Here is an 11,691-nt window from a genome sequence, read left to right as displayed (position 1 = left end):
GCACGGCTTTCGAACACAAGCAATATTGCAGTGCCTTATTTCTGGACGTATCACAGACATTTGATCGCGTCTGGATCGACGGTCTGGTATACAAAATCAAAACCCTCCTACCGGAAAACACTCACAAGTTGCTTGAGTCATACCTCAGAAACAGAGTTTTCACCGTGAGATGTAAAACCTTTACTTCAACCATCCGTAACATCGAAGCTGGAGTACCCCAAGGAAGTGTGCTTGGACCAATCTTGTACATCCTTTACACGGCAGACATTCCAACAAGCCGCCAGACCCTCATCTCAACCTTTGCTGACGACACTGCCATTGTCAGCCGCTCGAAATGCCCAAAAACAGCTACAGCCCATTTAAAAGAACACCTGGTAGCTGTAGAAAAATGGCTCGCAGACTGGCGTATCAAAGTCAATGAGCAAAAGTGTAAGCACATTACATTTACACTAAACTTGTCAAAATGCCTACCACTGACGCTAAACAACAAGCCGGTTCCACAAGCAGACGAAGTCACCTATCTCGGCATACACCTAGACAGGAGGCTTACCTGGAGAAAGCATACAGAAGCAAAGAAGACCCATTTAAAACTAAAGGCCAGCAGCCTTCACTGGCTCATGAACTACCGCTCCCCCTTCCACTCGAATATAAAGTACTACTGTATAACTCGTGCTTAAAGCCGATCTGGACCTACGGTTCCGAGCTCTGGGGAAACGCAAGCAGCAGCAATATAGAAATTATTCAAAGAGTACAATCAAAGACCCTACGAACAATAACTGGAGCCCCCTGGTACATCCGCAATGCAAACATCCAGAGAGACCTGGATATAAATCCCGTAAAGGAAGAAATTGTTTCCAGAAAAATTAAATATGAAGCCAGATTATCAAATCACCCAAACCTGCTTGCCAGACAACTCAACCGGCTAAGTTATCATTCCCGTCTACAGCGGAATGATTTCCCATCCCTTTTTCAATAACATAAGTTAACGTAACATAGATTAAGATTTGAAAACTTATTGTCAGTCTCTTAAGTAATAGAGAAGATCCAATAAATAAGAATAAAGTATAAAAAAAAAAAAAAAAAAAATTAGACGGGTCAAAGGTCAGGGAAAAAAGAATACGCACTCGTTGTCGAAATTATAATTCATTAATTTGTTTGTCTTTATTCACTGTTGGCTTCTTTCGCCTTTTCGTCTTGTTCACATTAATTCACCAATCTTCGTCCTACAATTTTACGATCTAATCGCGTTTCTCGCTGCACCAGTTAAATTCTGCACGACTGTACCGTTTCGCTTACCGACTAGAAAATAACCCACGTGTTCTGCCTGATGGCGACTTATCTCGTTTTTCATGTACGACTATCCGGCTCCGATGTTCGCGTGTCAGTCCCTTGCGTTCTTTCAAATTTTGTTCTCGTGCCCTTGGCCTCTCCGATCTCACCATCTTCTTACCACGCAGTCGCAGTGGTGAAGTTCGATTTCGCGACTCCCTTTCTCCTTTTGGCAACAGCAACTACTCTGCTCTGCCCAGCTCGCTTTTCGATATTCCCTCTCGCTCTCCGTTGTCGTCGACCGCGCAGTCGCTGAGGTGGGCTTTGCACTCCATTCAGGTCGTTCAATTTACTCCTCTCTCATGCTCTTTTTGGGGTGAATTCCTTAGGCAACTGCGTAGGAGTTGTTCCCGGTTTCGCCTCTCTTCCCCGCTCTCCTCTCTTCTCCGCTCTCCCCTCTCTTTTCCACTTATTAAATAATGTACTTATGTTTGTTTTTGCCTAGGCTTATTATGCTAATTATTAATTCATTGTTTTTCTCTTAAAGCTAAAAAATCAAAGGAATAACAATAATATCAATAATAAAAATACGCATATTTCCTCCTCCCCTCCGTGGGGATCGGGAATAATTGTGGCGGCATCGGAATCGCCGTCACACCCCCCCTTACTTGGGTGGACGAAGGACTACGGTCAGAGCCGTTTTCCCTTCAGCATCGACATTCCGTGTCACTCGATACACGCCTCCGTCGATTTCTCGGGTGAAGCGATCCCTCTTTGGTCCCTGTGGCACGAATCTGGACAATTCGTTCACTAGCTCCTCCGGGAGCATACGGCCGGGCGTGTAGACCCTCCAGGTCTCTGGTGCTTCCAACAGCGTCTGTCGAGAGGTCTCGGTTGCGGCTCGCTCTAGCGCCTCGATGTCCTGCAGCAACTCCTCTACCCCATAACCCTCTTCGTCGCCTTCTAGTCCCAGGCCGAAATCGATCACGTCTAGGTCCTCTACTCCGGCCCCTGTTCCGGGTTCTGCCTCCGGTATAGCTTGGGGTTCTTCGGGCTCAATCGTCGTGGCCCTAGAGTTGCGTCGCCGGAGACTCAGAGTCGGGAAGCTGGTATCTTGGGAAACTTCCCACTCGTCCCCGGACGACTCAGTGTATCTACGCCGTAGGAGCGGTTGATCATCCTCTTGTTCTTCCTCGGACGTGATGGAGTCCCAGGTGCAGTACTTCCGCGGGCGTATCCGGCGGAGTCGTGCGGTTCCAGTTCCCTCAGCGACATCTTGCCCATCATTTATCGGCTGTCCTGTGCTTCGCCTGTCTTCGCGACTCTGCCTGGTATCGTCGTCTACCTCCTGGGGTGGGGGCGTGGGCTCCCGGGCCACCTGGGTGTTCTCATTGCGGCATCCTTCGCTCCATGCCGCTCGTGCGGCCAGTGGGGGTGCACGAGTTCTGCCGCAGTTTGCTTCAAACTGGAACGCGGGGCCTTGTCCTAGAGGTGGAATTATGTCCATCGTCACCTGCCGGACTTGGGTGACCCGATATCCCCCAGGGATTGTCGCCCAGTGGTAATCCTCCCGTTCCCTAATGAAGCTGGCAGTCCACTCGCTGTCTTCATCCTCCTCCTCTTCGGACTCTTGAACTTCGCTATATCGGTCCACAGTTGCCTCGGTTGTACGCTGGTATACACCTTGCCCTCGTCTTGGGTCACGTGAGCGACCTCTGGTAGGCGAATAGTGGTCGTGTCGGGGCTCATACGTATGCCCCCCAGGTTGGCAAAGGATGCTGGATGAGGGGACTGACACCGTCCGCGAGGGAAAGGCCTGTACGTCGAGGGAGGTGGTTCTTCCGTTGCCCAGTGTGGGTTATATTCGTACCAGGGCACGTAGTGGGGTGACGCATGCTGGGAAGACGCGTAGCGTGGGGACGCATACCGGGGAGATGCGTACCGTGGAAACGCGTACCCGGGAGATACGTACCGTGGAGACGCGTACCGTGGGGACGTGCCCCGGGGGGATGTACTACCAAGTGAGGTGCCCCGGGTTGACTCGTCTGGTAGCTCGCTCGAGTACGATAGGTTGTCCCTTTCTGCTCCCGTCACCGCCTCCTCGTCGCTATCTTCCGTGTCCGCCAGGGTGAGGTCGACAGGAACTTCTTCAGGTTCGAAACCACCGTCGTCCATCTCGCCATCTTCGCCGGTCCACTCTTGAGTGGAGTCTGACTCTCCTTCTTCCATTGTATCTGTAGTGGGTAGATAACTTACTTTATATAACTGACCCTAAGATTTCCCTGCCTACTGGTGCAGATTACAATAAACGCCTTATATCTAATTACAATCTTAAGATACTTGATGTTAGTTAATGATACCTTACGTTAGTTCTTCGCCCTCCCCTGTCTCATCGTCCCGGAATTCTCTCAGCTCTGCAATGTTGGCCACTTTCCTTTTACGTTCCCCGGGCCTCTGGATCCGTACGATGTTCGGCGATATAAACTTAAGTACCCGGAATGGGCCGTCATATTTCGGCGCCAATTTCGCCTCGAAGCCGTCGACTCCTCTGGACAGTTGGTGCTGTTTTACTAACACGAGCGAGCCCAAGGCGGGGCGCCATTCACGTCTTCTCAGGTTATAGTGGCGCATCTGGTCGGCACTCGCCCGTTCCGCATTAATTTTTACAACCTCGAATATTTCCTTCATCTTGTCCGCTTTGATCGTGAAATCTTCTGGGGTGTTCCCGTTCCCTCGTGTCTTCTCCTCGAATAGCGCCTTGGGCATCCTTGGTTCTCGACCTTGCATCAGGAAAATGGGGCTGAAGTTTGTAGTATCGGAGATTCTAGAGTTGACTGCCAGTGTCATCTCCGGCAGAAGGTTGTCCCAGCTTGACTGTTCACCTTCGATGAATTGCGCGATCATGGTTTTTACAGTGCGGTTTGCACGCTCCGTAGGATTCTCGTGTGGCGAGTAGGGCGCCGTATATTGTAACTCACATCCTAGTTCCCGCATATATTCTTTGAAGGCGCGGCTTGTAAACTGCGTGCCGTTGTCACACACGAACGTGCGTGGGACCCCGAAGTGTCCAAGAATACGTTCGCGGAATGCTTTGATTAGGGTCGCGGTGGTGGCCCTCTTGAGTGGGATGAGCTCAACCCATTTGGCAAACGCATCGAAAAAAACCAACAACATTGTGTTTCCTGACTTCGATTTCGGCAAAGGTCCCACAAAGTCGGCACACCATGTCGAACAGGGTTCCTCTATTCTACGAGACAGCATCCGTCCCGCCGGCTTCTGTTGGTCAGACTTGAACCTTTGACAGGTTTGACAGTTTTGCACATACCTTTTCTCATCTCGATACATCCCTGGCCAGTAGTACTTCGAAGCGACTCGTAGGATCGTCTTCCGTATGCCAAGGTGTCCTGCCGTTGGTGCATCGTGACACTCTGCCAGTACTCGTCTCCGGTGGTGTTGAGGTACGCACAGCTTCCATGGCACGAAATCGGCGTCGTCTGGTCGGGTCCCTAGACGACGATATAGTTCTCCGTTCTCATAGGTAAAGTCAGGGAAATTCTCCTTGTCTGTTTCTGTACACTGTAATAACGCTAGGGGTTGGCGGGACAGGGCGTCCGCCACGACGTTTGGACAGCCCCTCCGGTACTTGACCGAGTATCGAAACTGTTGTAATTCAAGGGCCCTTCGAGCTACCCGTCCGGATGGACTTTCAATTGAATTCAGCCATTTTAATGCTAGATGATCCGTGATAATGGTGAACTCGTATCCTTCGAGATAGCAGCGCCACTTCCGGGTGGCCCATACGATCGCCAAACACTCCTTTTCGGTCGTGGTATAATTTTCCTCAGCCTTCTCTAGCCGACGGCTTATGTAGGCGATTACCCTTTCCGTTCCATCCATCTCCTGAGTCAATATTGCTCCCAATCCGACGTCACTCGCATCTGTCTGGACCGTGAATCGTTGGTCAAAGTTTGGGCAGGCCAGGGTGGGGGCACTCGTGAGACGTCCTTTAAGTGTGTCGAAGGCAGCCTGTTCTTCAGTATCCCAGCGCCACTTAACGCTCTTTCTTAGGAGCTTGGTCATCGGCTGAACGATCGTCGCAAAGTTCGGTACGAATCTACGGTACCACGATGCCATGCCTAGGCATCTTCTCAGTTCCTTCAGAGAGGTAGGTGGTCGTAACTCCCTTACTGCTGCTACTTTATCGGGGTCCGTATGAATACCATCTTCGCTTACCATGTGGCCCAGGTACTTGAACTTTCTTTTAAAAAATGAGCATTTCTCCCTGTTAATGCGTAGATTAGCAGCCCTGAGTCTCCGAAATACCTCTCGTAGGTTTCGTGTATGTTCTGCTAAGTCTCTCCCAATTACAACGATGTCATCCAAGTACGCAAACGCGAACGGATCTAGTTCGAGCCCGATGACACTATCTAGGGCGCGTTGGGAAGTGGCAGCTCAGGAGTGTAACCCGAACGGCATGACACGCCACTGGAAGAGACCCCGACCCGGGACTGTGAATGCAGTGTACTGTTTACTGTCTGATGCCATGGGTATTTGCCAGTAGCCGCTTTTCAGATCTAATGTCGACAAGACTAGGACCTGGCTTAGTCTCTCTAGGATATAGTTAATACGAGGTGTCGGATACGCGTCTGGCTTTGACCTAGCGTTTAATTGTCGAAAGTCGACACACATCCGCCACTCTTCATTCTTTTTACGCACTAAGACGATGGGTGCACTATATGGGCTTTTGGACGGTTCTATCTGTCCTGCGGTTAACAATTCGTTCACCTGATCGTCGATAATTCGTTGCATCGCAGGATTCTTGGGGTAGTATCGTTGTTTCACCGGTCGATCGTCTCGCATTGTGATCGTATGTTGTGCGATGTGTGATACCCCCGACATCCCTTCGAATTCTCTCAGCTCTCGTTGGAGGAATCGATCTATATGTTCTTGGTCCTCTACTGACCATTCCCCTTCTCGCCGAGGGGGCGTGACTTCTTCTTCCGGGTTTTCCTGTGTTCCCTGGTTTTCCTGTGTTCCCTGGTTTTCCTGTACTCCTTGGTTCTCCTGTGTCCCCTGGTTCTTCTGTATTTTCTCTCCTTTCTCCAGTCCATTTCCAGTGGGTTTCTTGGTCCTCTTTCCGATTTCCGTTATCTCCGAGTTCGCCTTGCGCACGTCTTCCATGTCGACGGTAGATCCCTCTCGGGTCACTTCTGTCCCGAGCCCCTGCCAATTAGCCATGACCGGCCGGTTCCCTGCGTGGTGGTCCTCGTTGGTGCAGGTGGTTCTCGGTCCCGCCTCACGAAGATGTAGTCGAGCCCGTCCACATCGTATTGTAGTGCCGATTGCGCAGAGAAAGTCAAGTCCTAATATTACTTTATCTAGCATAGAGTCCATTACCAGTAGCGCTAATTCTACTACTTGTCCTCCGAGATCGATGTTGGTGACTACCATTCCTGTGATACTGACGCTGGTCCCGTCTGCCAAGCGTATGCCGGTGCACACCTCTCTCACCGTCACTGATGCCTTCAGCTGTCTGAGGAGTGTTTCGTTGATGAAACTCCTCGTGGCCCCGCTATCGACAGTGGCTAACACAGAGATGTCAGCGACTAATACTTGCGCTACGAGCTTTTCGTCTTCTACGCGCAGGGGTGCGCCTATTCCCGGTTCTCGGGTACTCTCGTCCCCAACTGCTCCCGGGTTGGTCGAGGACGCTGGTCGTTTCCCGACTCGGGACGCCTACAACAATCAATAGTCCTGATCCCTTCCCTTCTACAATCCCAACACACTAACCGTCGGGGGTTCCGGCACTCCCTCGCAAAGTGGCCCTCTGCCCCACAGTTGAAACAACCCCGACTTTCGGGAGGTGTTTGTAGCGACTCCTGGTTCATCATCCTATTCGAGATTTCTTCCCGTGGCATGGGATTGGGACCAAGTTGTAAGGGGGTTTGCGGGTTTCCTCGGAAAGGGTTGCGAACCTGGATGGGGTTCGCCGGCACCTGTGACTTCGGAGACTCTCGGGCGTTCCCGTGAGTTTGGCCGAGACTCCTGTACGAGAGATCTTGGGACTGTAATCGCATACGGTCACGATGTTGTATACTCTCGAACTCGACTGCGAACTGTAAAAGCTGGCCTAAGGTCTCAAAGTCGCCACGTTTTACGTACATCTGGTATGTGGGGAGGCAGTTCTCGTAAATCCTATCTAACTCCTTCGTCTGATCGTACCCTGCGTGTCGCATCAGCGTTCGGATCTCGATTACATAATCCTTGAAGCCCTCTCCCTCACGTTGGTAACGAGCTCTGATGTCGTCTTCTAATCGTCGAAAATAATGTGGTGGTAAGAAAAAGTCCAAGAACTCCCGCCGGATACCGGCCATACCTGGGCATTGAATTTGAGTCCCCATTTTCGGACTTGCTCTGCTATGACACCGTGTGCTGTGGCCCGGCCAAAATTTCCACCCCAAGCCATTTCGTTCTCCCGTGTAACATTACATTTGGTATTATTACGGCCGGTGGTTCCCTCCGTAGAAATTGCTCGTTCGTGGTCGACAGGGCTCCCACCTCTAGGGGTGAAAAATCCTGGCACCTGTAATTGGATTGACCTGGGGTCTAGGTCGACTTCCTCTACCCTTTTCACGTCGTCGTTCACTCCCCCATTCGCGAATCCGGCTTCTAATCGGACCAATCGGGCCCTTTGGGATGGAGAGAGCTCACCTGCTTTGACGATTTCTGCGAAACGCCTTCTCATCTCGTCCACCTTGCCTGTGTCGTCGAATCCGAATTCCTGTGCGAAGATGAGTAATTCGTCCTTTCTTAGCGTATAGATCCAACGAGTCCCTATGTTCGTTTTCTGTCATTGTATTATATCTGGTGTGCTCCCTTTGCGCTTCCTGTCAGCAATCCGTTCCTGATCGACGTTCTTACTCCTTAACTATTTTAGCCAGCCTCACACTGTACGGGTCTTTAATCCGCTTGATGTTTTTGTTGCTGATCGATCGTGATCAGCCCCACATTTGTCCCTGCTCGGGCGCCATTTGTAAGGATGTTTTCCCAGGCAGGATATGCTCAGGGGTTGGCTAGGGCCTCCACAAAATATTTATAAATTTACAGTGGACGATGTGGGTTAATCGAGTGAGTTTTTAGGCGTGGTCCTTATAATTAGGAGAAGAAACCGCGACAAAAGGTACGTGGCTGTACCTAAGACTGGCTATTGAGCCCGGGCAGACCCTGGACTTAGTAAACAGTTATCGTAGGAACCTATGTCAGTGATAGGCTTTATCGGTGGCTACCATAAATTTGGTCGAGGCAGGGTTTGGTTACAGTAAAACTTGGGTAGCCCCCTTGGATTTTTAATAATTACTACGATATAATTCGGGCAGACTCAGGTTTTTAATAAGTACTACGATAAAACTCGGGCGGACCCAGGGCTTTAATAATAACTACGGTAAAACTCGGGCGGACCCAGGGCTTTAATAATAACTACAGTAAAATTCGGGCGGACCCAGGGCTTTAATAATAATTACGGTAAAACTCGGGCGGACCCAGGGTTTTAATAATAACTACGGTAAAACTTGGGCAGACCCAGGGCTTTAATAATAACTACGGTAAAACTCGGGTGGACCCAGGGCTTTAATAATAACTACGGTAAAACTCGGGCAGACCCAGGGCTTTAATAATAACTACGGTAAAACTCGGGCGGACCCAGGGCTTTAATAATAACTAAGGTAAAACTCGGGCAGACCCAGGGCTTTAATAATAACTACAGTAGAACTCGGGCGGACCCAGGGTTTTATTAACAACTACGATACCACTGTATTAACGGCCGATATGTTAGTTGATTATGCGTCGGGGTCACGGTTCTGTTGAGTTAGATCGATTCTCAGGTTAGAGTTATTATCACTTGTTATAGTTACTTTATTTATTCAGCGGGCTTGATTTAGACGGGTCAAAGGTCAGGGAAAAAAAGAATACGCACTCGTTGTCGAAATTATAATTCATTAATTTGTTTGTCTTTATTCACTGTTGGCTTCTTTCGCCTTTTCGTCTTGTTCACATTAATTCACCAATCTTCGTCCTACAATTTTACGATCTAATCGCGTTTCTCGCTGCACCAGTTAAATTCTGCACGACTGTACCGTCCGGCTTCGATGTTCGCGTGTCAGTCCCTTGCGTTTGTGAGGACGCTTAAAGGCGCCTCTCAAAACTTATATAATCTCAGCCCTTGGAGGCCAAAACTTATATAATCTCAGCCCTTGGAGGCCAAAAAACTTATATAATCTCAGCCATTGGAGGCCAAAAACTTAAGTCACAGCCACTGAAGGACTGACTAGTTATTAAGTTTCTAAAATATATATATTTAAGTCTAAAAACCTAAGTAATCCTAGTTTTCAAAAAAGCGCGCGCGAGGGCACCAGTATTGATCAGCAGGATCAGTCCGCTGGCCAGTCGGGGCGAATGGCCAACAGTATCGATGAGTTATCGCAAATCACCCGTGAATAAGCGCGCGGGCTGTTAAGCGCAAAGCGTGCGACTAAGGGCAAGCTTAGTGCTGTTAATAATAAAACGCGGGCTGTTAAGCGCAAAGCGTGCGACTAAGGACAAGCTTAGTGCTGTTAATAATAAAACGCGGGCTGTTAAGCGCAAAGCGTGCGACTAAGGACAAACTTCGTGCTGTTAATAATAAAACGCGTGCTGTAAAGGGAAAAAGCGTGTCGACGTGGAACCGCGATCGACGGAGATCGGCCTCATTCTTTTCCGGCAGCCAAGCAGCTCAGACCACAAGGACCACACCAGCAGCAGAGACTCCCGCGGACGGCAACGCCATATCAAAGGCATAGAGTAAGACAAAAGGCAGAGGTTAGAAGCCCAGATACTGAGTGCGAAGGTTAGGGAGAAAGACCAAGTGAATAAAATAAACATAAAGTTGTGAAACTCAAACCCCAAGCCTGGCTACTAAAATTTAGTGAACTTCGCTGAGTGTTTTTCCGGGTCGGCTAGGTTACCGTATTGCGTTTCCGAGGTTTATTATCTCTTCGCAACGCGGATACCAAAGCTACCCACGTGCTACTCCAGGTCGGGCAAGTTTTCGTATTGCGTTGCAGAGGTTTATTTTCCCTGCGCAATACGAACGTTTACCAGACTAGAGAAAAAACGCGGGAAACTATCGCCGGCCCTTTCTGCACACGCTCAGGTTAGGGAGAGGCTAATAAGATTTAGTGCATCTCGCGGAGGGGCTTTCGGGTCAGTGAGGCTTCTGAGTTGCGTTTTCTGAGGTTTATTTTCTCCGCGCAACGCGGACGCCAAAGCTGCCCGCGGGCCTATTCACGTCGGACAAGTTACCGTATTGCGCTTCAGAGGCTTTCTCTGTGCAATACGGACGCTTGCCGGACCGGAAAAGCTATCGCCGATCGCCCACGCTCAGGCCCAGTCGAACATCCCTCTCGAGTTAATTTGTGACGGCCCTGTTTTTCGTGTTGCGTTTCCGAGGTTCTTTTCTCTACGCAACACGGACGACGAGGCTGTACGCGTGCTCCTTCGCGTCGGACAAGTCCCCGTATTGCGCTTCCGAGGTTTTCTCTGTGCAATACGGACGCTTGCCGGACCGGAACAGCTAACCCCGGGTGCTGATTGGTGTCGGCCAGTTGACATTACGCCTCCGAGCGATCTACGCCACGTAGAGGTGGAGACCCAGAACAGGTGATCCCGTAAACAAAATCCCGGCGGCAACTCCCAGTCCCGTTTCGTCTCCTGTGTTTCTACAAATTTAACTGTAGAGGACTCTGGCCGGACTGAAGTCTATCCCAGCCTAAGAAAAGTCCTTACAGTTTGGCGCCCGAGCAGGGACGACTCAGGGACGACCTAGGTATCCTGTAGGAGTTGGGTTTTCAGTATCAACCGCGGGGCTTAAAGACCCATGCCCAGCCGTGGGAAATTTTTTTGATTAGGAACACCCAAGTTTTAAAAAAGCCTAGTTAGAGAGCAAATAGGGGAATCTGTACTGCCACTTACGACAACGCCGATCTACTCCGCAACTGCGCCGCTTACTATGAGCACCCCGAGCGCCTACCCAGCCCGCTCACATCAGGAGCACTCTGGAGTCCATCCGCGCCGTCGCCTTAGCGCCGCCTGCTGAGGGCCCTCCAGCATCCCAGTGGGCCACCTGCGCCGCTTACCGAGAGCACTCCCAGAGGCCGCTCACATCAGGAACGAGTCCAAAGCTCAGCAGAGCCACACCACGAGCAGCCCAGCGATCAGCCGCGCTCGCCTTCGGGAACGACCCTAGAGACCGCTTCGTCGCCCGGCTTGCGCCCCCCAGCAGCGCCACTTACCGTGCCGACTACAGCACGCACCGCGACGAGGAAAACAGTCGCCACGCTCACCGTGGACCCAGGATCACTCGCCGCCAGGAGAGTCGCTCCTGCGCCA

Source organism: Drosophila rhopaloa, unplaced genomic scaffold, assembly GCF_018152115.1.
Source record: "Drosophila rhopaloa isolate 14029-0021.01 unplaced genomic scaffold, ASM1815211v1 contig_133, whole genome shotgun sequence".
NCBI lineage: Eukaryota > Metazoa > Arthropoda > Insecta > Diptera > Drosophilidae > Drosophila > Drosophila rhopaloa.
This window is presented reverse-complemented; position numbering follows the sequence as displayed.